Raw genomic sequence first — 25,124 nt, forward strand, 5'->3', positions numbered from 1 at the left:
ATAGATTAGGCTACACTTAATGACAGTACAATTTGTTTCATCTAATTCATAAAACCAGAAATGGCGTGTTTGCATTGCATATTTTATTTTTTAAATCAAATCTTCAACGCACCGAGTACTACACCGTACAGAGAAGAGTATGGTGGTCGAGGATTAGCCAACACATTTAAAAGGTAGCTACCGAGAGGGTTCGATGTTGATACTGAAAAGAGAGAAGTAGATGAGTTCAGGAAACCATGAATTTAATAACGTTTACATCTATACAATGAGGACTTGTCGGTACAAGTGGAAGTCCAATAAAAATTCACCAATATAATTATGCTTTGCTAATTACAATTACAATTTTACCATTGTAATTATTCTGACAAAACCTAATTACTCAAATTAAACCTAATAATCGTACCCCCCCCCCCCCCCCCCCCCCACACACACACACACAACTAACGCTTCCAAATTGCAGACAAGCATCACACGCAAAGCAACGGTACTTTTCCCCTCATTAGGTGCGTACTTTGGGAAATGGTACTTTCCAAGCGTTGCCACCACTTCATTTCACCATCTATATAACGAATTGACTAATGAAAAATCCTCAGCAAAATTCATTTTCTGTGAGTATCTTAAGGTTCGATTAACTTTCATTTTCTGTGAGTATCTTAAGGTTCGATTAACTTCTTCAGGCACCTTCACAATGCTTTGAATATAAAATTTTATATTTTGGCATGATCGCTATTTAACTACACGTTCAGAGTATAACACCGCTTTGTTTTTGCAATAGGATCTTAGTGTCAAATCTCACCGGATCATCTGTTCGACTGCCTCTCTTTTCTACATCTACAATACTTTCAAATTTCTCTGCAACAACGGCATGTGAAAATAAAAAATTGTAAGTTTAATTCCATTCTGTTAACGTATGGACGTATTCACAAACTTATTTACCAATGATATCATTCAAGACAATCATCACACATAACACACGTAAAGCAACGCATCACACACATCTTCTTCCCCTCAATAGTTGCTTACTCTGGAAACAGTACTTTCCCAAGCGTTTCCACTACTTCGTTTTAGCATCTATATAACAACGCAGCCAATGAAAATTCCTCGTCAAAATCCATGTTTTGTGAATATCGTAAGGTTCTATTAACTTCTTCAGGCACCTTCACAATGCTTTGAATATAAAATTTTATATTTTTTCATCATCACTAATTAATTACACTTTAACAGAATAGCAGCGCTTTGTTTCGGCAATAGGCTGTAGGCGTCAAAGCTTGCAGGATCATCCGTTCGACTGTCTCTCTTTTCTTCATCTGTACTACTTTCAAAGTTCGCAAGTTTAATTCAATTCCGTTGATGTGTCAACGAATTCAATAACTTAGTTACCAATGATAACTTCTCCCCCTTTATAAGGAATGAATTGCAATTTGATCTTCAAACATATATCACAAACAATGGACTAATCTTTTTTTTTTTGGTACATCATGGTAAAAAAACAGTTAGTCATTCATACATCTTTACCAGTTACTTGCAACAAATATTAAAATACAAAATTCTATCCCTAAGTATTCAAGTTTACAGTCATACTTAAGACTGATGTAATTAAAATACCACTCATTGTTTGTGTTTTTCTTAGGTGCGTATTTGTAATAGTGTTTTTTTAGTACCTAAATTAGTTGTTAGTTTAGCTACGTATCTCAAACATTCAGGTTCAAACAATATGCCGACTGAAGCGGAACTATCAAAACAAAGTGTACCTATTAACAAGATTCCCAAATACTCTGTAGATTGGGTTATGAAAGTATTTGTTATTCGAAGGGGATCAATAATACCTTATAAGAATGCAAGGAATGAAGTCTCTCTCAGGACTATAATATTAGTCGGCGAAGAGTTAAAATCATTTATTTGTTATATTAGCTATACTATCATTCTTATTGACTTTATTGATGACACAAAATCTTGTTTAAATCAATAATAGGGGACAAAGGTTCAGACAACCTTATTCAATAAATATTTCAAAAAATGGAAGGACTTTGTAAATCCAAATAAAAGTTACTACATTGCTAATGGTCGCTTGGATCGCGTCAACCCCAACTACTCTTCCGTTCACAAAGAAGTGGAATGTCATTTACAGATAACACCATCGTTAAGGAGACTGCTCATGACGTTTCAACCCACAACTTCTCTAATGGTTTGTATCATTGGAGGATGCAGAAAAATTTGGAGATGGCACTTTATTTGGTAACGCTTCACACCTATTATACCTTATTTTCGTGCTCAACTACATATGCGTATCTCTAATTTAATTGCCCAATTCGCAGACTATAAATTCAACCAGCAGCAAACAACTGTTACTCTATGGGGAGATTTCGCGGAAAATTATGGGGCATTTTTGGATAAGCTAAAAGACGTTAAACCTATTCTTGGTTTATGTGATGTACGTAAGAGTATCAGGTAATCCCCAACCTATTCTATGTTTTTATATAAAAACACATATTTCATGTGATGACGATTCAATGATAATCTAACTCTATTGAAATTAGGAATTTTTGGGATATCAACAATACCTGTGAGTAGTGCTGATCAATCCAATATTTCAGAAAGCTATTGATCTTCGAACCTGGTATAAGACATGAATTAGCTTATATCACTAAGATCTTGAGCTATGATTACAACATACTTAACTCGAATTTTCTATCACATTAACTAACATAATAGAAATGTAATACATAAATATGACCTTAAACTTGACATCAAATTATAACTTTGACCTTAAACTTTGATAGTGCAAAAATAGGACCTTTAACTATTCAAAACCTGAACAAATATGACCTCCGATTTTGCAATCCCATGCGTGACTTTCACTCGCACCTATGTGGAAAGCTCATCCAATCACACGGTGCTACGTCGTTAAAAGGGCTGACTTGGAGGGAGGCCATACTTGTGCAGTTTTGAATAGTTAAAGGTGATATTTGTACACTGCCAAAGTTTTGCTTTTTGTGTTAAAACTGCGTTGTTTTTTTATTATTATTATTATTATTATTTTATTTATTTCTATAGTAGCTAGGGGTGGGCGTTCGGTATTCGGTTCGGTATTTTCAAATTTCGGATTTGGTAATTTGGTAATCGGTATTTGAACGTAGATACCATATACCATACTTATAAATATCGATTTGGTAATCGGTAAATTAAATTTCAATTCGGTATGGTATTTGGTAATACCATATTAAAATTGAAGATGTGCAAATGTACATTTAAACTTCAAAGAGTATATTTAAAAGAAACCCTATTTAGCATTATTTTTGTTGCTTTTTACGAATATATTACCAAGGTCTAAGAAATTTTTTGAGATGACTAATACTATTGTTTATTGGGTTGGTTAGACATATCGTATGCGTTTGTGTGTGTGTGTCATATATATATATATATATATATATTCGGTATTCGGTAAATACCGAATACCAAACGGTATTAATATCTTGTACCAAATCCAATTCCAAAATATTAAAATTTTATTCCAAAATACCATACCAAATACCAAATTTTTCGATTCGGTTCGGTAATTCAGTTTTCGATATTTTATGCCCAGCGCTAATAGCAACAACACCTAGCTTTTTTTTAATTAAAAAAAAAAGCCACTAGCAAGGATCGAACCCGTGCAGTAGGTTAAAGGAAGCACCCAAGAAGAGCAAATAACACCAATGAGCTATCTAAACGCAATATTTCATGTGGTTCAACATTAATATACGTACATAAATATAGACCTTATATATACAACATAATTTTTTTACCGAGGGGGTTCGGGTGAACCCCATGGCAACCACGTAGGTCCGCCCCTGCGTTAATTTAATAACGTTAATTTAATAACATTTTAATAAAGTTAATTTGATAACGTTAATTTAATATACTACTATTACTATCCTTAATAATGTTAATTTAATAACGTTTTATTAAAGCTATAATTTCTTTTATTAGTATAGTTTTATCTTTAATTTAATATTTAAATAAATTATATTTAGATATATTATATAACATAAATTCGCCCTCTACTTTATAATATATATACATACCCGCGCGATTGTCACACCCCTTTTTCGACTCCAAAAAATTATGGATTAAGTTTGAAAGGGTTTTTATTCTTAAGTGACAAAAGAAATATTGTTTCGAAAAGGATTCATTATATTCAAACTCAGAGTCGCCACTTGGAATAATCCGGTGTGCCAAGTCACCTTTGAAAAATTCTTTTCAAAATGATTTGACTCTTTAAACTAATTTGCGAACTAAGATTTCGACTAAGAAATTCTTTTGACCGAGGGGAAGGTGTTAGGCACTCCCGATCTCGTGGTTCGACCACGGTCGCTTAGTGGAGAACATCGGCTAATTTGAACATTATGAATGTATAAACCAACAAAACACACAAATCAAACAAACAAACACACGAAACAAAATAAATCTAAAGTATAGTGTTCAGTCCAATTATACAGTCCTGAAATAAATAAAAAATGCGAAAATAAATCCTATCTTACCTACACTAATCCTATCTACACTCCACAGCTCCACCAGACACCTCGGGCCTTCACCACGAACATCTTCTAAGTACAAGATACTTCGGGGCATTCCCCGGATAAATCAACACAGATTCTTCGAGGCATTTCCCGGCCAAATGAATACATTTTTAGTGTGAGAAGATCAACTATTCAACAAAATTTCAAACATTCCACGGAATTTTCAACATTCAATCAAAGACACCGATTCTAAACATTTGCTTACCCAACCTATTTGCCTAAACCAATCTACGTATCACGATATTACCAAGTTCAATTAATGTTCATTTCAAGTTATACGAACAATGAAATCAAACTAACCAAAATCGCCAATTATATCAAGTTTCCAATTCTCACCCCGAAACTCATTTTTAACCACATGATTAGTGCATGCTTCTATTATCCATTCACATCTCAAAATCCAAAACCAACATTGACGCAAAAAACCAATGAAGATTCAAACTAAGCACACAACACATAAATCAATCACACCCATAACATCAATAAAGAATAAAAATAAGGTAAAGATCGGGAGAAGAAATGGACCTTTGAAGAATCGATTACGTTAATAATAATGTTTAAGAAAACCAAATTAAGGAGAGAAAATGGAAAACCTCAACGGAAATGAAATCCCAACTCGGTATAGAGACACTGCAATCCGAGACTGACCACGACAAGACGACTGAGACCGACCGTGTACAAATTCCCTCAAACCCGTGCTAAAACCAAAGGACCAAAACCAGAAACACCATTCGAGCGAACCAAACCAATATGCAAAAGTCATCACGAAATCGATTCAAAATAGAGATGAACAAGTTAGCGATGGTTCAATCAATGACAGGAAACCTAAAGCTAACAACGAATTTTGGCAAAAATTTCACTGTTTCCGGCCAGATTCAACTAAAACTAATGGAAAATGAAGAAGATTTTGAGGAATTTCAACACTCTGGTGGATTTTCTGGTGACTAATACCTGGATTCGACTAAAACAATAGTTCTGGCGATAGGTTTGCCGGAAAGGCTCAAAACCTCCATTCTCCCTCTCGATCTCTTCCCTCTCTCTCTCTTCATCGTTCTTTCTCTCTTTATTCTACGTATGGATGTGCGTGCAAAATTTTAGGTATGTATGCGTGCGCAATCCGTTCTCCTTGTCTTCAGGCGGGCTCCTGACATGCAATTTCTTCACCCTGTTGCTTGAATTTCAACTTCTCCACCCTGTTCTTCAAGGAGAATACTGACTTTCAATTTTAGTACCCTATTCTTCAGGTGGGATCCTGAAATCAAAAATAAAAACTAAAAAGAAAATTATCTCCAACAAAGATTAAGATAAAGAGAGATTTTATTTTTCTGAAAGTAATGTCCCTCCAGGAGGTTCCTGAACATAAAGTGAAATCCCATTTTTCAAGAGGGTCCTAAACATAAAGCGAAATTCCATTTTTCAGGAGGGTCCTGAGCATAAAGAAAAATTCCATTTTTCAAGAGGGTCCTGAACAGAAAGTAAAGTCCAATTTTTCAGAAGGGTCCTGAGAAAAAGTAAATTCTTATTTTGTAGGATAAAGTAAAATCCCATTTTTCAGGTGGGTCCTGTACCTAAAGTAAAATCTCATATTCTAGAAGGGTCTTGAATAGAAAGTAAAGTTCTATTTTTCAGGAGGGTCCTGAACAAAAAGTAAATTCCCATTTTTCAGGTGGGTCTTGAGCATAAAGTAAGATTCCATTTTTCAGGAGGGTCCTGAACAGACAGTAAAATCCCATTTTCCAGGAGGGTCCTAAACAGAAAGTAAGATCCCATTTTTCAGGAGGGTCCTGAATAGAAATTAAAATCGCATTTTTTAGGAGGGTCCTGAACAGAAAGTAAAGTCTCATTTTTCAGGAAGGTCCTGAGCAAAAAGTAAAATTCCATTTTTCAGGAGGGTCCTGAGCAGAAAGTAAAATCCCATTTTTCAGGAGGGTCCTGAATAGAAAGTAAAATCTCATTTTTCAGGAGGGTCCTGAACAGAAAGTAAACTCCCATTTTTCAGGAGGGTCCTGAACAGAAAGTAAAGTCCCATTTTTCAGAAAGGTCCTGACCAGAAAGTAAAATCCCATTTTTCAGGAGGGTCCTGAACAAAAAGTAAAATCCCATTTTTCAGGAGGGTCCTAAACAGAAAGTAAAGTCTCATTTTTCATGAGGGTCCTGAACAAAAATTGAAGTCCTATTTTTCAGGAGGGTCCTGAACAAAAAGTAAATTCTCATTTTTCAGGAGGGTCTTGAGCATAAAGTGAAATCCCATTTTTCAGGAGGGTCCTGAACCGAAAGTAAAAACTCATTTTTCAAGAGGGTCCTAAACAGAAAGTAAAATTCTATTTTTCAGGAGGGTCCTGAACAAAAAGTAAAGTCTTATTTTTCAGGAGGGTCCTGAATAGAAAGTAAAGTCCTATTTTTCAGGAGGGTCCTGAACAAAAGTAAAATCCCATTTTTTAGGAGGGTCCTGAAAAAAACTTAAAATCCTATTTTTTAGGAGGGTCCTAAACAGAAAGTAAAATTCTATTTTTCAGGAGGGTCCAGAACAGAAAGTAAAATCCTATTTTTCAGGAGGGTCCTGAACAGAAAGTAAAATCCCATTTTTCAGGAGGGTCTTAAACAGAAAGTAAATTCTCATTTTTCAAAAGTTCCATTTTTCAGGTTGGTCTTGAACAGAAAGTAAAATCCCATTTTTCAGGAGGGTTCTGAACAGAAAGTAAATTCCCATTTTTCAAGAGGGTCCTGAACATAACGTAAAATCTTATTTTTTAGGAGGGTCCTGAACATAAAGTAAAAGCTCATTTTTTAGGAGGGTCCTGAACTGAAAGTAAAGTCCTATTTTCCAGAAGGGTCCCGAATAAAAGTAAAATCCCATTTTCAAAGAGGGTCCTGAACAAAAGTAAAGTCCCATTGATGTGTTTTTCCAATGGTAGTTGCATTAAGTGAAGTGAATTTTCCCCTGTTTCAACAAAGAAAATTTGTCAGTTAAAAACGTAGTGGTGTCTTGCAGCACTTGGCTTTCCAGGCATCTTCTCCAATAGTTGTTTCTTTCATCTTTGTTTCAAATTGATAACACTTGTCCCTGTCTTGTCACATCAATGACCCAGACTAGATCTGGGAAATGCCTTTGACTCAAATACCAAGCTTTTATTTTACTATGCCTCTGAGATACACCTTTTGACATTTGATACTCCCATGAATCCAGCAACTTGTCAGTTGATAGACTACCTTTGCCTTGCTTCGAATTATGATCATGTTTATCTCATGTGCTGTCTTGGCTTTTCCTCACACAATTAGAAAGACTGGTAGCAAGTTTTGAAATTCTTTCTCACTTGTTTTAACACAGAATAGACTCAAACATGTAAAGAAATGATGGTGACTTTTCTTTTGATAAGTGACATAAAAAGACAAAATATGAATAGGTAAATGAAAGAAAAGGGTAATGTCCCTTATTCACAAAGAAAACTTATCTGAATACGGCAACCAACTCCAATGAGTATGAAATGCATTTTGGATTAAGCTGCCTGATCTTTCTATCCAAACTTCCCATTTTTTGTTGAGTTAATGCCTTTGCCGCTGAGCCGCTTCTTCAAATCCATTGGACTCATATATCTCATTCAATTGAAGACAACTTAAAAGATTTTTGCCAACAAATCTCTTTTCTTTTCACTTTTCTCTTGAACTAGACATCACCTTATGGTGCTCATAAGGGTTTTCACCAATAAGACTCTCTCATTTTTATTTTCTCTCAAATCCCCATCGCCTTATGGTGCCCGTGAGGGTTTTCACCAGTAAGACTCTCTCATTTTTATTTCTTTCCTGATTTCTTATGCTGAGGAAGACAAGTAGTACCCCACAATGTATCATCATATCCATTACATACTTAGCCTTAACATTATCAAAAATTAATCTGAAGGATTTTCTTTGGTTGTAACTTGGATTTTGGATAAGGTTAGAAAAGGATGGCAAGAGGCTCAAACGACACTTTAAGTGGGGGTAGGACTTACAACTTTTGGAATTGACTCAAACAACACATTAACTCATGCCCCAATTTTTGTTGACTGGGTGACTCTAAAATCTTTATTTGATTAGACCGAGCCCTGAATAGGGCAGCCTACGTATCTCACTCCTAAGAGAGGAGAATCAGGTCTCACGTAGTTCCATCAGCTTGTTCTTTGTTTTGATTTGATTTTTTTTCTTTTATTTTCGAACTCTTTCTTTTATTCTTATTTTCCTGACATTTATTTTTGACTCTATTTTGATTCCAAAAGAGGGATATGAAAGAAAAATAAAACTAAGATCAAATGGGTAACAAAGGATGACAAAATGTTTGGATAAAAGAATAAAATGTCTTCATCATATCAATCTTCAAAAATGCAAGTACTAAACATGCAATAAAATCAACAAAAGATAAAATATCATACATAATATCTTTTGATCGCATCAGCATTGATAGCTATTTCTGCCATTTTGTCTTCAATATTTGTCAAATATAAGGCTCCATTGGGTAACACTTTCTTCACAATATGGGACCTTGCCAGTTTAGGGAGAACTTGCCTTTCGCTTCAACCTGGTGAGGAAGGATACGCTTTAATACCAACTGACTAACTTCAAAATGCCTGGGTCGTACCTTTTTGTTATACGCTTAAGCGATTCTCTTCTGATACAATTGGCCATGACATACCGACGTTAGCCTTTTTTCCTCAATCTAACTCAATTGTTCCAGTCGGGTTTTGACCTACTTGTCATCATCAATCTCTACTTCCACAATGACTCGAGAGAGGGAATTTTAACTTCTGCAGGGGTGAAAGTGAGAATAGTAGTGTGATACCCTAGCAATGCAAATGGAAACTTCTCATGCCATTTTCTAGACCCTTGTACCATTTTTCATAGTATCTTCTTGACATTCTTATTGGCGACTTCCACAGCGCCATTTGCCTTTGGACGTTATGGAGTGGAATTCTAATGTGTGGTCTTAAACTGTTGACACACTTCTTGCATCAAATGACTATTGAGATTAATAACATTGTCTATAATGATCATCTTTGGAATTCCAAACCTACAAATGATATTGGCATGAACAAAATCTACCACTGCTTTCTTTGTTACTGACTTGAAAATTACTTCTTCTACCCACTTTGTTAAGTAATCAATGGTCACCAAAATGAATCTATGCCCATTTGACATTTTTGGCTCAATCGTCCCGATCACGTCCATCCCCCAAGCTATGAAAGGCCATGGAGCAGACATTGTATGCACTTCAGTGAGAGGAGATTGTATCAGATCACCGTGTACTTGACATTGATGACATTTTCAAACAAAATAAATGGAATCCCTCTCCATAAAAAGCCTATAATAACCTACTTGAAGTATCTTCTTTGACAAGACATAACCGTTCATATGTGGGCCGCATACTCTAGAGTGTATTTCAACCATGCCGAGGCTTCTCTTGTATCTACACTACTCAAAAGTCCCAGATCTGGGGTTCTCTTATATAAAACTCCCCCACTTAAGAAAAATCCACTAGTCAAATACCTAATAGTCCTCTTTTGATCACTGCTGGCATGTTTTGGGTATTCTCCTGACTGAATGTATCGCTTTATATAAAATAACCAAGGTTCTCCATCGAGCTCTTCTTTAACTGCATTACAGTAAGCATACTGATCACGACTATGTATATGCACTGGATCGATGCAGTCCTTATCAGGGTATAGAAGCATTGAAGACAAAGTGGCAAAACCATCAGCAATCTCATTTCGAATTCTTGGAATATGCCTAAACTTTTACAGACACAAACCGTTGACATAGATCTTTCAAGAATTGTTGATATGGTATTATCTTTAAATCTCGAGTCTCCCAATCACCTTGAATCTGATGGATGAGCAAATCTGAATCCCCCAATACTAATAGTTCCTGGACTCCCATATCAACAGCTAGCCTCAAACCCAGAATGCAAGCTTCATATTCTGCCATGTTATTGGTACAATAAAATTGAAGTTGTATTGTTACCCAAAAAAGTTGCCCCACCTCAGAGATAAGAACTGCACCTATTCTGACTCCTTTTATGTTGATAGCTCCATCGAAGAACAACTTCCAACCTGGATCAGCATCTATAACAACTTCATCGACACACAACACTTCTTCATCGGGAAAATATGTCTTTAATGGCTTGTACTCTTCATCAATGGGATTCTCAGCAAGATGATCTGCCAAGGCTTGGGCTTTCATGGCGGTTCAAGTCACATATACAATGTCGAACTCAGTAAGCAATAATAACTATTTTACCAAACAACCGGTCAGCATAGGCTTCTGAAAGATATAATTTAAAGAATCCATGCGGGAGATGAGATAAGTAGTGTAGGACAAAAGATAATGCTTCAAATTCTATGCTACCCAAGTTAGGGCACAACACGTCCTTTCAAGAAGAGTGTACCTGGCCTCATATGCAGTGAACTTTTTGCTAAGATAATAAATAGCCTGATCTTTTTTGCCCGTGACATCATGTTGACCCAAGTCACAACCAAAATAATTATCCATGAAAAATAAATATAAGATCAAAGGCCTACCAGACTCTAATGGAACCAGCACAGGCAGATTTGACAGATATCTTTTGATTTTGTCGAACGCTTCATGATATTCTTCAGTCCACTCTACCGTAGCACTCTTTTGTCGAACGCTTCATGACATTATTCAGTCCACTTTACCGTAGCACTTTTTTTAGCAACCTGAAAATGGGCTCACACGTGGTTGTGAGTTGAGCAATAAACCTAATAATGTAGTTCAATCTACCCAGCAAACTCTTCACCTCTGTCCTATTCTTGGGTGGAGGAAAATCCTGGATGGCTTTGATTTTTAAAGGATCCAATTCAATTCCTCGACGGCTGACTACAAACCCTAACAGCTTTCCAGATGAAACTCCAAATACATATTTTGCCAGGTTGAGTTTGAGATTATACCTGTGAAGCCTTTCAAAGAACTTTCTTAAATCTTTAACATGGTCAGCCTAACTCTTTGATATAATAATCACATCATTTACATAGACCTCAATCTCCTTATGTATCATATCATGAAACATAGTGGTCATAGTTCTCATGTATGTTGCTCCAGTATTCTTCAAACCGAACGGCATCACTCGATAACAATAGGTCCCCCATGGTGTGATAAAAGATATCTTCTCTGCGTCTTCATCATTTATAATGATCTGGTGGTATCCATCATAGCAATCCACAAAAGAGGCAACCTCATGTTTAGCGTAGTTGTCCAGGAACAACATTGGATAACCACGTAGGATAACGAGCCACTCGAATGACTTTGGCTTCAAGTTGTTTCATGATTTCCTCTTTGATTTTAATAGTTACGTCAGTTTTAAACTTCCTCAACTTCGGTTTCACCGGGGGGAATGTGGTATCAGTTGGCAATTTATGAGCCACTAATTCAGTGCTTAAACCAGGCATATCATCATAAGACCATATAAAAACATTCTTATAATCAATTAATGGTTGAATCATTCCATCTTTTAGCTGCGGCAAAGCATGTACACTGATTTTAGTTTCCCTAACATCTTCTTGATTCCCTGGATTGATTGGCTCAGTTTCATTCAAATTATGATTCGTCTTGTCTTCAAACTGTTCCAACTCTTTGCTTATTTCCTCTAGTGCCTTTTCTTCATCATATTCTCTCTCTTGCTTCATTATATCTTGATTAGTTTGGATTTTAAGATCAGACTAAAAATTTCGCATGCATGCCATGTCATTAGAATCATCATAAAGAAAACTGTATAAAGAAAAAGACAAAATAAAAATATATTAGACACAAAATAAGGGGACATTTCATTTCATTAAAAGGGAAAGATAGGAGGGTTTAAACACAAATGACAACAGAATGTAAACAAGCTAAATTTTGAATTACAACCCTAGAATAACTCAGATAAATAGAAAGAAAAACAAAATGAACTACTATACTTCCCTCCTCACAGGGAGTGGAGTGACTTCTCAATTGTTGAGCTGGACCTCAGGACCGATGAACTACACGCCTGCCTTACTGGTACACACTCCTGCTTCAACCATGTCAACATCAATCAGCAAGTTCTTAAAGTCATCAACCAATTAAGCTTTAAATTCTATAGGCTTCGTGACATCGCTCTTGACAAATGATTCACTGAGTAGCGGTATTGGGCGAGGGAGTGACCATATTTCCTTTTTCCTTCCGTTGGCCTTCTTCAGATCTTCAGTCGTAGGTTCAAATCCCAGGCCAAAAGTGCCCATGTTTTCTCTCGGACATATAGGATGAATGATACCGTGTAGAGACACTCCTAAACCCTTCCCTAGCACAAATCTATATTTTAAAAGCTCACTCACCATCATGATAGAAGTGGAAGACAATTATGGTCCCAAAATAACCTGCCCTTCAACGATACGATTCACTGACATTGTATCAAAAGTTTGATAGACAAATGTTTCCTCTACATTGTTTGCTTCAATAAGGGACAAGGGAGAATATTCGCAGGCAGACAAATCCCTTTCACCATGAATAACCTTTTCTTGCCTATCATGCTCGAATTTGATCATTTGGTACAATGTAGATGCAACCATATTGGCCTTGTGGATCCATGGTCTTCCCAACAATAGATTATAAGAGGAGTCTATATTCAATACTTGAAACTCTATGGCGAACTCAACAGGCCGTATAATCAACATTAGTTCTATTTCACCAATGGAGTTTGATTTTACACCATCGAAAGCCTTGACATATACATTGTTGGGTCTGATCCTCTCAACACCAATATTCAACTTTTGGAAAGTAGAAATAGGCAGGATATTTACACCTAAACCTCCATCAATCATGACATGAGTGACGTAGAAATCTTTGCACTTCACCGTAATGTAAAGACCCCTATTATGCCCCGTACCTTCAACAGGAAATTCATCGTCAGAGAAGCTGATCCGATTGACCTCAAAGATTTTTCAACCATTTTCTCAAGATGATTTACTGTAATCTCCCTAGAAACATATGCTTCATTTAATACCTTCAATATAATATCATGATGTTCCTTGGAATGCAACAACAAAGATAAGAGGGAAATTTGAGCAGGGGTTTTCTTCAACTAATCTATCATTGAATACTCTAGCAAATTTATCTTTTTTAAAACTTCCTCGGCTTCTTCTTCGATGACAAGCTTTTTGATAGATGAAGGTCCACTCACGATTGGCTTGGGCTTCCTTAGACCTTCAGGCACAAAGCATTTTTCTGATCAAGTCAGACCCTCTACCTCATCTACTTCTTCCATGACTTCCTTCCCCTGGTAAGTCATCAGAGTCTTCTTATAGTTCTAAGGGACCTTTTTCGTATCAACTATCGGAGGTTGGGTCACCAGTTTGATGATAATAGGGACTATAAGCGCTCCTTTTACCGTCAATATTGGCTTACCTGTAGCTCCTACCACTATCAACTTAGGTTTATCCTGACTTAAACCAACAGTTGCTCTGCCTCCTTTCATCGTGATCACGGGTTTTTATTTTCTTTCTTCGACTTTATCTTTTTTTGTTTCTTCCTAGCTCAATGACATTGCTTTCAACGAATCTTCCACATTCACTGATTTTTCCTCATTGGTTTGTATTCTGACAATAGGCTTATAACTTCTTGATGACTCTTTCCTATCATATATCATCTCTAACATATTGGTTTCAGCCTGGGTTGACAATGGATTCTGGTTAATGTTTGGAGCTTTCAGGGCCTGGACCAGAATTTGATTTGCATCAATTAAATCTTCTATAGCTCTCTTTAAATGCCAGTATTTCTCGATATCATGACCCGGCATGTCAGAACAATCGCACATCTTAATGAATAATCAAGATTTCTCAGAGGTGGATTTGAAAGCCTTTCTTGAATTGGGATTAAGACCTTCATCTTTCTCAACCTATCAAACAAGCTAGCATATAAATCTCCAAGAGGTGTGAACTGATTTTTGACCACCTTCTCTTTCTTGTACTCGAGTCTGGGTTGGAAACTGAGTCTGGAGAGGTTTTGGTAATTTGGTAGAGCTGATGGATGATTTTATGGAGCTTGTGCACGCCATTACGGGTAAGAAAGGGTTTGAGCATATAGTTGTGCGCTATATACTGGGTACAGAGGTGGTGGAATAGAATATAGTGGGTTTTTTGGGGGATAGTAATGATAGGGAGGAATATATGGAGCTTGGGCGTAGGCTTGGGATTGATATTTGGGATAGGGTCGATGCGGTCTTTTAGGATAGGAATGGGTTCCAGCTACAATGGTTGCCATGTTCTCTTTCTTCTTTTTAACTCCAAACGCTCCAAAGCCACCTTGAATTGCTTGTGTGGTGGCTTTCAACGCAGTAAAACTCACTATTCATCCGGTCTTGATTCCTTCCTCTATCATCTCTCCCATTTTAAGGACTTCAATAAAAGACTTTCCCATTACCGGAAGTAAATGTTGAAAATAGGTCTCATCTTGTGCCTGAATGAAGACCTCTACTATCTTACTCTCGTTCGTTGGAGGCTTTACCCTGGCGGCCTATTCATGCCACCTTATCGCATATTCCCAAAAGCATTCAGTACTTTTAATCTTCATGTTGACCTAGGATTTTTCGTCAGGAATCAGGTCGACTTTATACTAAAATGTTGCACAAACACAGAAGCTAAGACATCCCAGCTATTTCACTTTTTGATATCTTGATCAACAAACCATTCTGAAGCCAGATCAGAAAGACTCTCGCCAAAGAAAGCCATGAGCAACTCTTCCCTTCCCCCTGCAGCCCTCAATTGGTTGTAATAGTGTCTCAAATGTGCCACGGGATCACCATGACCAGCATACTTCTCGAACTTAGGCATTTTAAAATCGAGGGAAAGGTTGACATCCGAGAACATGCAAACATCTTTATAGGAAATACCCTTATAACCTCCGATTCCCTGCAAATTCCTCATGGCATGTTCCAAACTTTTCAATTTCTATGCTATGACCTCTTGTTCCTCTGTTGCGATAGATTTATCCATATCAAATGAAAATGCAGTTGGCTGAGCGTACCTATACGATTTATTCATTCTCAAATTAGGATCCGAGGCATAATACTAACTATCTGAAACCTTTAATACTGGCTCACTGGCATACCGAGGAAGAACCATTGTCGAACACACAGCATATGTGGGAGCTTCAGATGGTGGCGGAACCGCAAACATAGGAGATGCCGATGGCGCCGATGGAGTCATGGGCCTTGGTTGAGGAACTGCCAGGGGCACACTAGAAGTGCCAAGGTAAAATTGTCGCAGAGTGAATCCTGGTGCGTGCCCAGGTGACTCAATGGGAATAGAGAATTATGCCTGAGAGAGCGGTAGGCAATTGGGAATATTCCCAAGATCTCCAAGGAGTGGAGGAGGAGGCATGCCAGTAGCCCATTCTCGGTGCAGATCTAGAAATTGTTGTCTAAGTCTCAATACCTCATCATTGCGTTCTAAACTTTCTTCCCTGGGATCCTGATCTTGGTCAATGAGTGAATTTTCAATCTCTCTACTGGACATGGTAAGCTTCACTTTTGATCTAGTGAAGTACGGATGACTATCCAGAGTGCTACAAACCAACCACTTATCTGAAAGAACATGCTCATCAAAGACAAAACCCATTAGGATTAGGTCAGGCAACAAGCATAGAAATCACATTGTATACATCCTAGGTTTATGCACATTTCTACCGGCCTTTGAGGGTAATGAGGTCATTTTAACATCATCCCAATTTTCCCATTACATTATCACACCTCGTTCTTTCTTCTTTTCACCTTCACTTCTCTCTTCTTTTGCATCAGTCTCTTCTCTTCCTCTTTTCTTCTCTTATTGCTCTTTCTTCTTTCCTACTCTCGTGATCTCATTTCCTTTTATCATTCTTTATGGCTTTTTTTTCTTTAAAAGAGGAAAATCGGGGAAAATCAAAGAAACAAAATGATTAGATAGAACCCAAAAGTAGGTTGCCTACGTATCATGTTATCAGATCTTGCATAGTTCTGGAGATGCATGCATAAACACCACAAAGTTGAAGATTTTTTTTTGTTTTTTAAGAAAGAACACACAAAAGGAAACAATTCTCCAACTTCACTACATTTCATAAAAGAGACAACTAAAACAAACTTCGAATTTAAGAAAGCTTAAAAACTGATCAACAAAGACTAAAAAACATTCTAGACCCATAAGATAACATGTGTAATACTCCTAGTAAAGACTCTTAATGTTTAAACAAACTTGAACCCGACTAAATAAAGACACAACAATACAAGGACAGAAAAATAAAGGACTCAAACTAAATAAAAGATAAGAGTTGCTCCTTCAAATTGGTGCGCTATGGGATGACCCTGGATGAGATGGACCTGTCTGTGAAGTTATCTTTCTCCCATTCAAACTCTGTAGCATATCCTACAAAGACACCCTGATTTTGGGAAGATGTTTCTGGTACGTATCCCCGCCTCATGGAGAGTGCACCTGGAAAGATTGTTCTGACACCTTTCTACAGTCTTGAGCAAATCTGATAACTGAAATCTCAGTGTCTCCACTTTGACCCCCGCACTTTCATCCTGACTGTCATCGACAATGCATTCTTCATGTATTCTTGCTCTAAGTTGCAAGGGCAATGGCCTACCAATACCCCAAGGTATGGTTTGCATCCAGATCTCAATATCTTTAAGTGTAACCCGGATTATCCAAACTTTCTTTGAAAGTATCCACTCCTAGCTTTGTTACATGAATCCAGAAATGCTCGTATTTGCGCTTGCCTAAGGCTTGGTCCTTAAAGTACTCGACACCTTTTAGAAGATCCACTACTAGTGGCATATCCTGCGACGTGCCCAACTGTCGCATTACCCTAGAAGGAGTGTATGGTCTAGTGCAATTAAGACCTAACATAACCAGAAGGAGTTGAATCTGACAACCCAAAAAAATTACTTTTGGACAAAGCCACAAATAGGTCCACAAAATATTATCCTCAGTCCTTGACTCAAGAAACTCAATCTAAGCATCGACTCCCATAGGTAGCGAGAATTTATCCAAGTGCATCCTGAGGTCCATGGCTTTCACTCGATTGGGCATGCAAAGATCAATCACGTCCAGTCTAACTAAGAAAGGCGTATGAAAATTCTCCATCATTCACAGTTGCAATATCAGGTTACTGACCTAAAAAAATCTCATCCCCCCTTTCACCTCGGTTAAAGCCTTATATATTTCTGTTAAGATCATGGGTATGATAGTAATCCCGACCTTGTCCTTTGCTTAGTGACCTTGTCCTTTTGCTTAGCGCCCTTATCCTTTTGATCCTTATAAAATAGAGCCATCACCATAGATTGCAAACATGTATTAACCAGTCTTTCTTCTTGTGGAAATACTAAAGTGCCTAACAAGGCGAGGGTGAAGACTTCAAGACGCTTTCTCTCCCACTTCTGCTTAGTCATGTAAAATTCATCCCAAAAGTAGTCAAAACCTTCCAAAGACCCAAATCTCGCGAATAAAAAATCCAAGGAAATCCATGATTGATTCAGACAACCCAAATTCCTGTTGTTACTCTTCAATCCACAACCTTGCAGAAACCTATTGTCAGAGTGGTTCCGAGCTCGGATCATGCTTTTATCAATATAAGGCAAATATAGCAGATCGGATATTTCTGCCAAGGTAGGCGTCATCTCACACTTTCCAAACCTAAACACGAAATTACTAGGATCCCAAAAGGTTAATATAGCATCTATCAGATCTGTCTGGGGTGAGATATGCAGAAGCTCCGTAAGATCACCTAATACTTTAATTAGCTTTTGTTGGTCAACGTAGTTAAAGTGCCCCACCACTTGATTAATTTTTTAGGCACCTTGCCAACCATCTGGATTTTAGACTTTGTGGACAGATCCATCCTATAATGACACATAAGACATTATCTCAAAATTCTATAGGAACGAAAGATTCCCAACTCTTGGGACTTTGACGTGGACATATGTCGAAGGGACAGACCACTTTATGACCCCGATTCGCCGAACAGTATCACTGAATAAAATTAGCCTACTTGGCTAAGACTTGCTAACAACACTAAATTATGAGGAAAAAGACCTAGGCTAAGGCTAAGACAAAGACAAAATAAAGATTACCGGACCCACCGAGGGTTACCTACGTATCCCGTCCCTAGGGACGGGAATTAGGTATGCGTAGTTCATCCAAGTTGGACAATTAAGGATCAAAATGGACTGAGACTTGACTAAGAGACGCGATTACAGATGGATGATGAAAATAAAATCTTTTGGGGGTTCTCAATTAGACCCTTCACACAAAACTGACATCAACAACTATGAAAAAAAATTCTTTTTGGTATTTTCATTTTATGAAATGGACACAACTACTACCACTTTTGAAACTTCTAAAGAAAATCTTTTTTGGAATTTCAGAATTATGAATGCATGCTAATTGAGATAAAGGGAAAATCTTTTTGAAGTTTTCGAATTATGAATTCATGGTAAAGGAATAAGAGAAAAATCTTTTTGATGTTTTTGAGACAACAAATGTGAAAGGTAAAAGAAATCTTTTTTTTTCTTGTATTTTGAATTGTGAAAAATAAAATCCATAAATAACTCTAAAATCATTAAACTCTCTTTTTTTTCTTTTCGACTCACCTTTTTTTCTATTTTTTTCAACATTTCTTGCCTACGCACTTTACTTCTAACACATGCTTTCCCCGAATCAGTCCATCAAATGACCATGTTACCCTCAAATATGCAACATTTAGCATGTAGGGATGCTTTAGAAGTAAGTCACCTACGAAGGACCAAGTGGGTCCCGCTAGGTCCCAAAATGATGCAGATAAGTATGACCTGAAGGCTGACCTACGCTGGGATTTACTAACAAGGTTGTTTGGGGGAGCGTATGGTCGATAGCGGCTTGCTTTAGATGGCCACCTACTCCACACAACCCAATGTCTCCCCCACTAAAATAAGAGTTACTCAACTATAAATCGTATACACACGTGTACTACGGACTTGTTGCAGAAAGAATGACTCGGGTTATGCATATGATGCCAGATATAAAGTGATAACACATAAAGAAAAACTGTAAACAAAGAGCACAGAAACACATTACAGTGATAACAATAACACAAGCAATGTTTATACACTCGTAATGCCAAACAAAGCTGATACGACTCCAAAAAAGCTCGAATTCTGAAAAGATCCCCAACAGAGTCGCCAGAGCTGTCACAACCCTTTTTTGACTCTAAAAGATTATGGATTAAGTTTGAAAGGGTTTTTATTCTTAAGTGAGAAAAGAAAGATTATTTTGAAAAGGATTCATTAAATTCAAAACTCAGAGTCGCCACTTGGCATAATCCGGTGTGCCAAGTCACTTTTGAAAAATCCTTTTCAAAATGATTTGACTCTTTAAACTGATTTACGAATAGAGATTCCAGCTAAGGAATTCTGTTGACCGAGGGAAAGGTGTTAGGCACCCCCCGATCTCGTGGTTCGACCACAGTCGCTTAGTGGAGCATATCGGCTAATTTGAACATTATGAATGTATAAACCAACAAAACACACAAATCAAACAAACAAACACACGAAACAAAATAAATCTAAAGTATAGTGTTCAGTCCAATTATACAGTCCCAAAATAAATAAAAAATGCAAAAATAAATCCTATCTAACCTACACTAATCCTATCTACACTCCACGGCTCCACCAGACACTTCGGGCCTTCACCACGAACATCTTTCAAGTACAAGATACTTCAGGGCATTCCCCGAATAAATCAATACAGATTCTTCGAGGAATTCCCCGGCCAAATGAATACCTTTTTAGTGCGATAAGATCAACTATTCAACAAAATTTCAAACATTCCATGAAATTTTCAACATTCAATCAAAGACACCGATTCTAAACATTTGCCTACCCAACCTATTTTTCTAAAGCAATCGACGTATCATGATACCACCAAGTTCAATTAACGTTCATTTCAAGTTATACAAATAATGAAATCAAACTAACCAATATCTCTAATTTTATCAAATTTCTAATTCTCACCCTGAAACTCATTTTTAACCACATGATTAGTGCATGCTTCTATTATCCATTCACGTCTCAAAATTCGAAACCAACATTGACGCAAACAACCAACGAAGATTCAAACTAAGCACACAACACATAAATCAATCACACCCGTAACATCAATAAAAAATAAAAATAAGGTAAAGATTGGGAGAAGAAATGGAGCTTTGAAGAATCAAATATGTTGATAATAATGTTTAAGAAAACCAAATTCGAGAGACCGAATGGAAAACCTCAACGGTGATGAAATCCCAACTCGGTATAGAGACACCGCAATCCGAGACTAACCACGACAAGACGACTAAGACCGACCGTGTACGAATTCCCTCAAACCCGTGCTAAAACCAAAGGACCAAAACCAGAAACCCTATTCGAGCGAACCAAACCAATATGCAAAAGTTATCGCAAAATCAATTCAAAATAGAGATGAATAAGTCAGTGATGGTTCGATCAACGACGGTAAACCCAAAGCTAACAATGAATTTTGGCAAAAAGTTCACTATTTTCAGCCAGATTCAACTAAAACTAATGGAAAACGAAGAAGATTTTGAGGAATTTCAACACTCTGGTAGATTTTTGAACCTGTAATACCTGTATTCGATTAAAACATATAGTTCTGGCGACGGGTTCACCAGAAAGGCTCGAACCCTCCATTCTCCCTCTCGATCTCCCTCCCGATCTCCGCCCTCTCTCTCTTCGTCGTTCTTTCTCTCTCTATTCTACGTGTGTATGTGCTTGCATGATTTTAGGTATGTATGTGTTGCCAAAAAATAAAATGAAGAAAGCCAGAGAAAAGAATGGTGTTTCTATGGCTTCTCCCCCAAGACAAAAAATGTGGTTCTCCTTTTCTTACTCCCCCATATGTATGTATTAGTGTGTATATATATCTGTTGTGTGAAATTATGGATAAGGACCATAGTTTTTGTGAATTGTGTATGTGTATATGCCAAAAAAATGGAGTATGGTCTTTGTATGTAAAAAAAAAAAAAAAAAGGTTCCTTGGCATCTTCCAGGAAGGTTCCTTCGTGGGACCCCTTTTCATTTCAAAGGATGTTTTTCTTCTCTTTTTTTTATTTGTGAACAAGTAATAGGAGGGGGTCACGTGGGTAGACAGGGTGGTGATGATTAGAATAATGTGACGTGACTTTATTTTATTGGAGGGGTTGTTAGGAGGTTTTAAAAGAAGATAAATTTGGTTATCTTTTTGTTATTTGGATAAAGACCCATAAATAAATAAATAAATAAATAAGTGAAAGATGAGGTGATTATTTATTTGTTTTACTTGTGGAAAAATTATAAAAATGGGGGTTAAATTGTGTGATAATGTAATAAGAAATATTTTGACGGGATAAAATTACTTGTCTACAACGATTTTTTCGTATAAGGTTGACCCACCTAATTAATAAATCTTCAATATTGCTCTTTTTCCGCAATGACAAAAAAATTCGATGTCATTTTTATCTTTGAGCTAAAAATAATGAAAAAATAATAGTGAAAAGTCATTTAAATGTCATATTTGTGCAGTTTTGAATAGTTAAAAGTCATATTTGTGCACTGTCAAAGTTTAAGGTCAAAGTTATAATTTGGTGTCAAGTTAGGGTCATATTTATTTATTATGCCCTTAGATTATAAGCTGGACGCGCACAGTTTTGCGTGTTGAACACGCGTTTTGTCACGTAGGATCGGAGGTCATATTTGTGCAGTTTTAAATAGTTAAAGGTCATATTTGTGCACTGTCAAAGTTTAAGATCAAAGTTATAATTGGATATCAAGTTTAGAATAATATTTATATATTATGCCAAAATTACAGGCGTGATATCACAAAGGCCGATCAACCAGAAATTTCAATTATGCCAAGTAAGTTAATGAAGAAATCCAAAGAAGTCAAATTGGACAATATTATGGATGGGTCACTTCCCGAAACACAGGTACTACTCACCAACGCTTTAACATTTATTAAAGGATCATTGTTATGTATAGAATATAAAATATAATGTAAACTATTTGTTATTATGATTGCTCAGGAATCAGTTCACAAGTTCAAAGCAACGATTGTAGAGATTCTCAATAAAGATAAGTTGTGATTTTCTTCTTGCAAAAAATACCGCAAGACAGTTGAAGTCATAGAAGATACCGCAAATTGCAGTAATTGTAGCATCGAAAATGTTGATTATGAAATGAGGTGAGATTCACATTTATGAAATTTCAATATTACCCAATATGTGATTCATATTTAGCTTAACTATGAAATATTTTTCCTTCATTTAGATACTCCTTAAGGCTAGAAGTTTCTGATGGAGAATGACGCGCACGAGTTATACTATTTGAAGCAGCAAAACTTTTCTTTAGTTACAACGTCAAAGAGTACATCGATTCAACCTCTGTAAAGGTACGAACTCTATTTACAATAACTTATAGTAACTAATTATTAATTATTTTAATTACTATGGCTTACATACCAAATTTTTCAACTTTCTTGTTAGGATCAATATGAATAACTCAAACCCAAGAAGAAGTCTAATTATTCAAGAGATAGAAGAAATTCAAGATGCCGGACCAATAGTTGTGGAGGAAGAAGTTAAATCAACAAGGATGCGTGGGAAGAGAGGAAAAAAAAGCAACTATCAATAATAAAAAAATAAAATTGGAAAAAATATAATTTACCGAATTCATAGCATATGTATTATGTATGTTAAGTGTGAATTCAGATTATTTGTGAATCGTTTCTATTACAACATATATAGTTATTGTTGTGCGGCCAAGATGAACTATGTTAATTATTATATATAATGTTATGATTATAAACTTTTATTTATCTTCAGATGCACATAAATAACTTAATCTAACAAGCGAGTTGTAACTTTCCGTCCCACAAAAGTAAAAATACAATGAAAAGCCTTCGATCAATGACATTAAATAAAATCCCACTGGTTAAGTCTCTGTAATTTTTATGAAGTATTGTTTGAAGAATAAGTCTCTGTAATTTTTATGTGATAAACATTTACATAGTGTATAGTTTGTCAACAAAAAACATTAATTGTAACTATAATTAAGAAGGGAGATAAGACAAAATAAAAAGTCAAATCATAATCTGTAAAAAAAAAAATCCGCTAGAAAAGAGATATTGTAAATACAACTAAGAAGGGTGTCGAGATATCAAAAAGAAAAAAAAATCAAAGCGTTATTAAAATTTTAACTTCACATGCCTAACACCAAATCCCTTGCAAACAGCTTCAGTCGTTACTTGGGCTTGGATCCCAAATAAATTTGTCCAATAATGTAATAGGCCAAAAAGGATTAGCTTCGTTCACAAAACTAACAATTACTGACGGCATCTATTATCAATAACGTATACTCATATGGAGAATGTGAGACTAATCGATTGGTTGTAAAAAGATATATTGTCATAAAATTCCCATTAATAACCACGAGAAAACCATATATGCTATATCCAAAAGACATTTACCATGGAATTACTTTATAAATAACAAGTATGTTTAATTAAGTAATACAGAAAAATCATTATGCCCAGATTGGGCCTTGGAATGGCCATAAACCTACAGAAATTATAATAACTTTAACAAAAAATTACACAAATACACAACTTATGTTTTCAATATTACAAAAAATCTCAACTCCCTAAACATATTACAAAAATTCCATATATACACAAAATGTTATGTATATATTGACTATGTTACGTATATTAATAGTGATAGAGAGAAGTAATTAAAAAAGTGAAAAAGAGTGTAATTACTTTTAAAAGGTTGGTAATTATGTTATTTATATTAACTTTAAATTCTTGGGCCTTGGAAATTGGAATGGCCAACAGAAATTATAATAACTTTTAAGTATAAACCAACAGAAATTATAATAACTTTAAGTATAAATAACATAAATATCAACCTTTTGAAAGTAGGAAAAATTCTCAAATATGCCATTAAACTATCAGAAATGACTCATTCATGTCATCAGTTAAAAGTTGAGCTCATTTATGATCGCCGTTACAAAATCATCACATTCATGCCATTACTTTTTAACGGTGGTTTTCAAAAACCAGTTTGCCACGTGACCTTTTATTAGAGGTCCACGTCATTAATTAAAATAAACAAAAAAACTCAAATATGCCATTGAATTATCATAAATGATTCATTTATGTTATCAGTTAAAAGTTTGGCTCATTTATACCATCACCGTTATAAAATCAACTCAATCATGTCATTACTTTTTAATGATGGGTTTTTAAAAATAGCTTTGCCATGTGGTCATTTATTAGAAGTTCACGCCATTAATTAAAAGAAATTATGATTATTTATCTGAAATTAGTTAGTATTGGGATTATTTATCTGAAATGATTTTTCAATAATGTATACTCCCCTAATTCGTGATGGGAGAATGGAGAAGCTGTATTGGTACGCCTGTTTCTTTTTTTTTTGCTTGCCCTAATCGTTCATTGACTTATTTTCTTGTAACTTCGGAGTATATGTTGGAGTCACTGAAATTCAAACTAATCAATT

At 36.0% G+C, this 25,124-nt stretch overlaps 1 long non-coding RNA gene across 1 annotated transcript; it reads left to right on the forward strand.

The window, feature by feature from the left end:
* Nucleotides 1-21,509: 21,509 nt before the first annotated feature.
* LOC107850031 lies at nucleotides 21,510-23,344 on the forward strand. Its single transcript, XR_001668413.2, has 4 exons — nucleotides 21,510-22,535; nucleotides 22,632-22,789; nucleotides 22,876-22,996; nucleotides 23,091-23,344. It is a non-coding gene; the product is annotated as an uncharacterized LOC107850031 (long non-coding RNA).
* Nucleotides 23,345-25,124: the final 1,780 nt, after the last annotated feature.

The sequence above is a fragment of the Capsicum annuum genome, chromosome 12 (assembly GCF_002878395.1).
Source record: "Capsicum annuum cultivar UCD-10X-F1 chromosome 12, UCD10Xv1.1, whole genome shotgun sequence".
In the NCBI taxonomy this organism is placed as follows: Eukaryota; Viridiplantae; Streptophyta; class Magnoliopsida; order Solanales; family Solanaceae; genus Capsicum; species Capsicum annuum.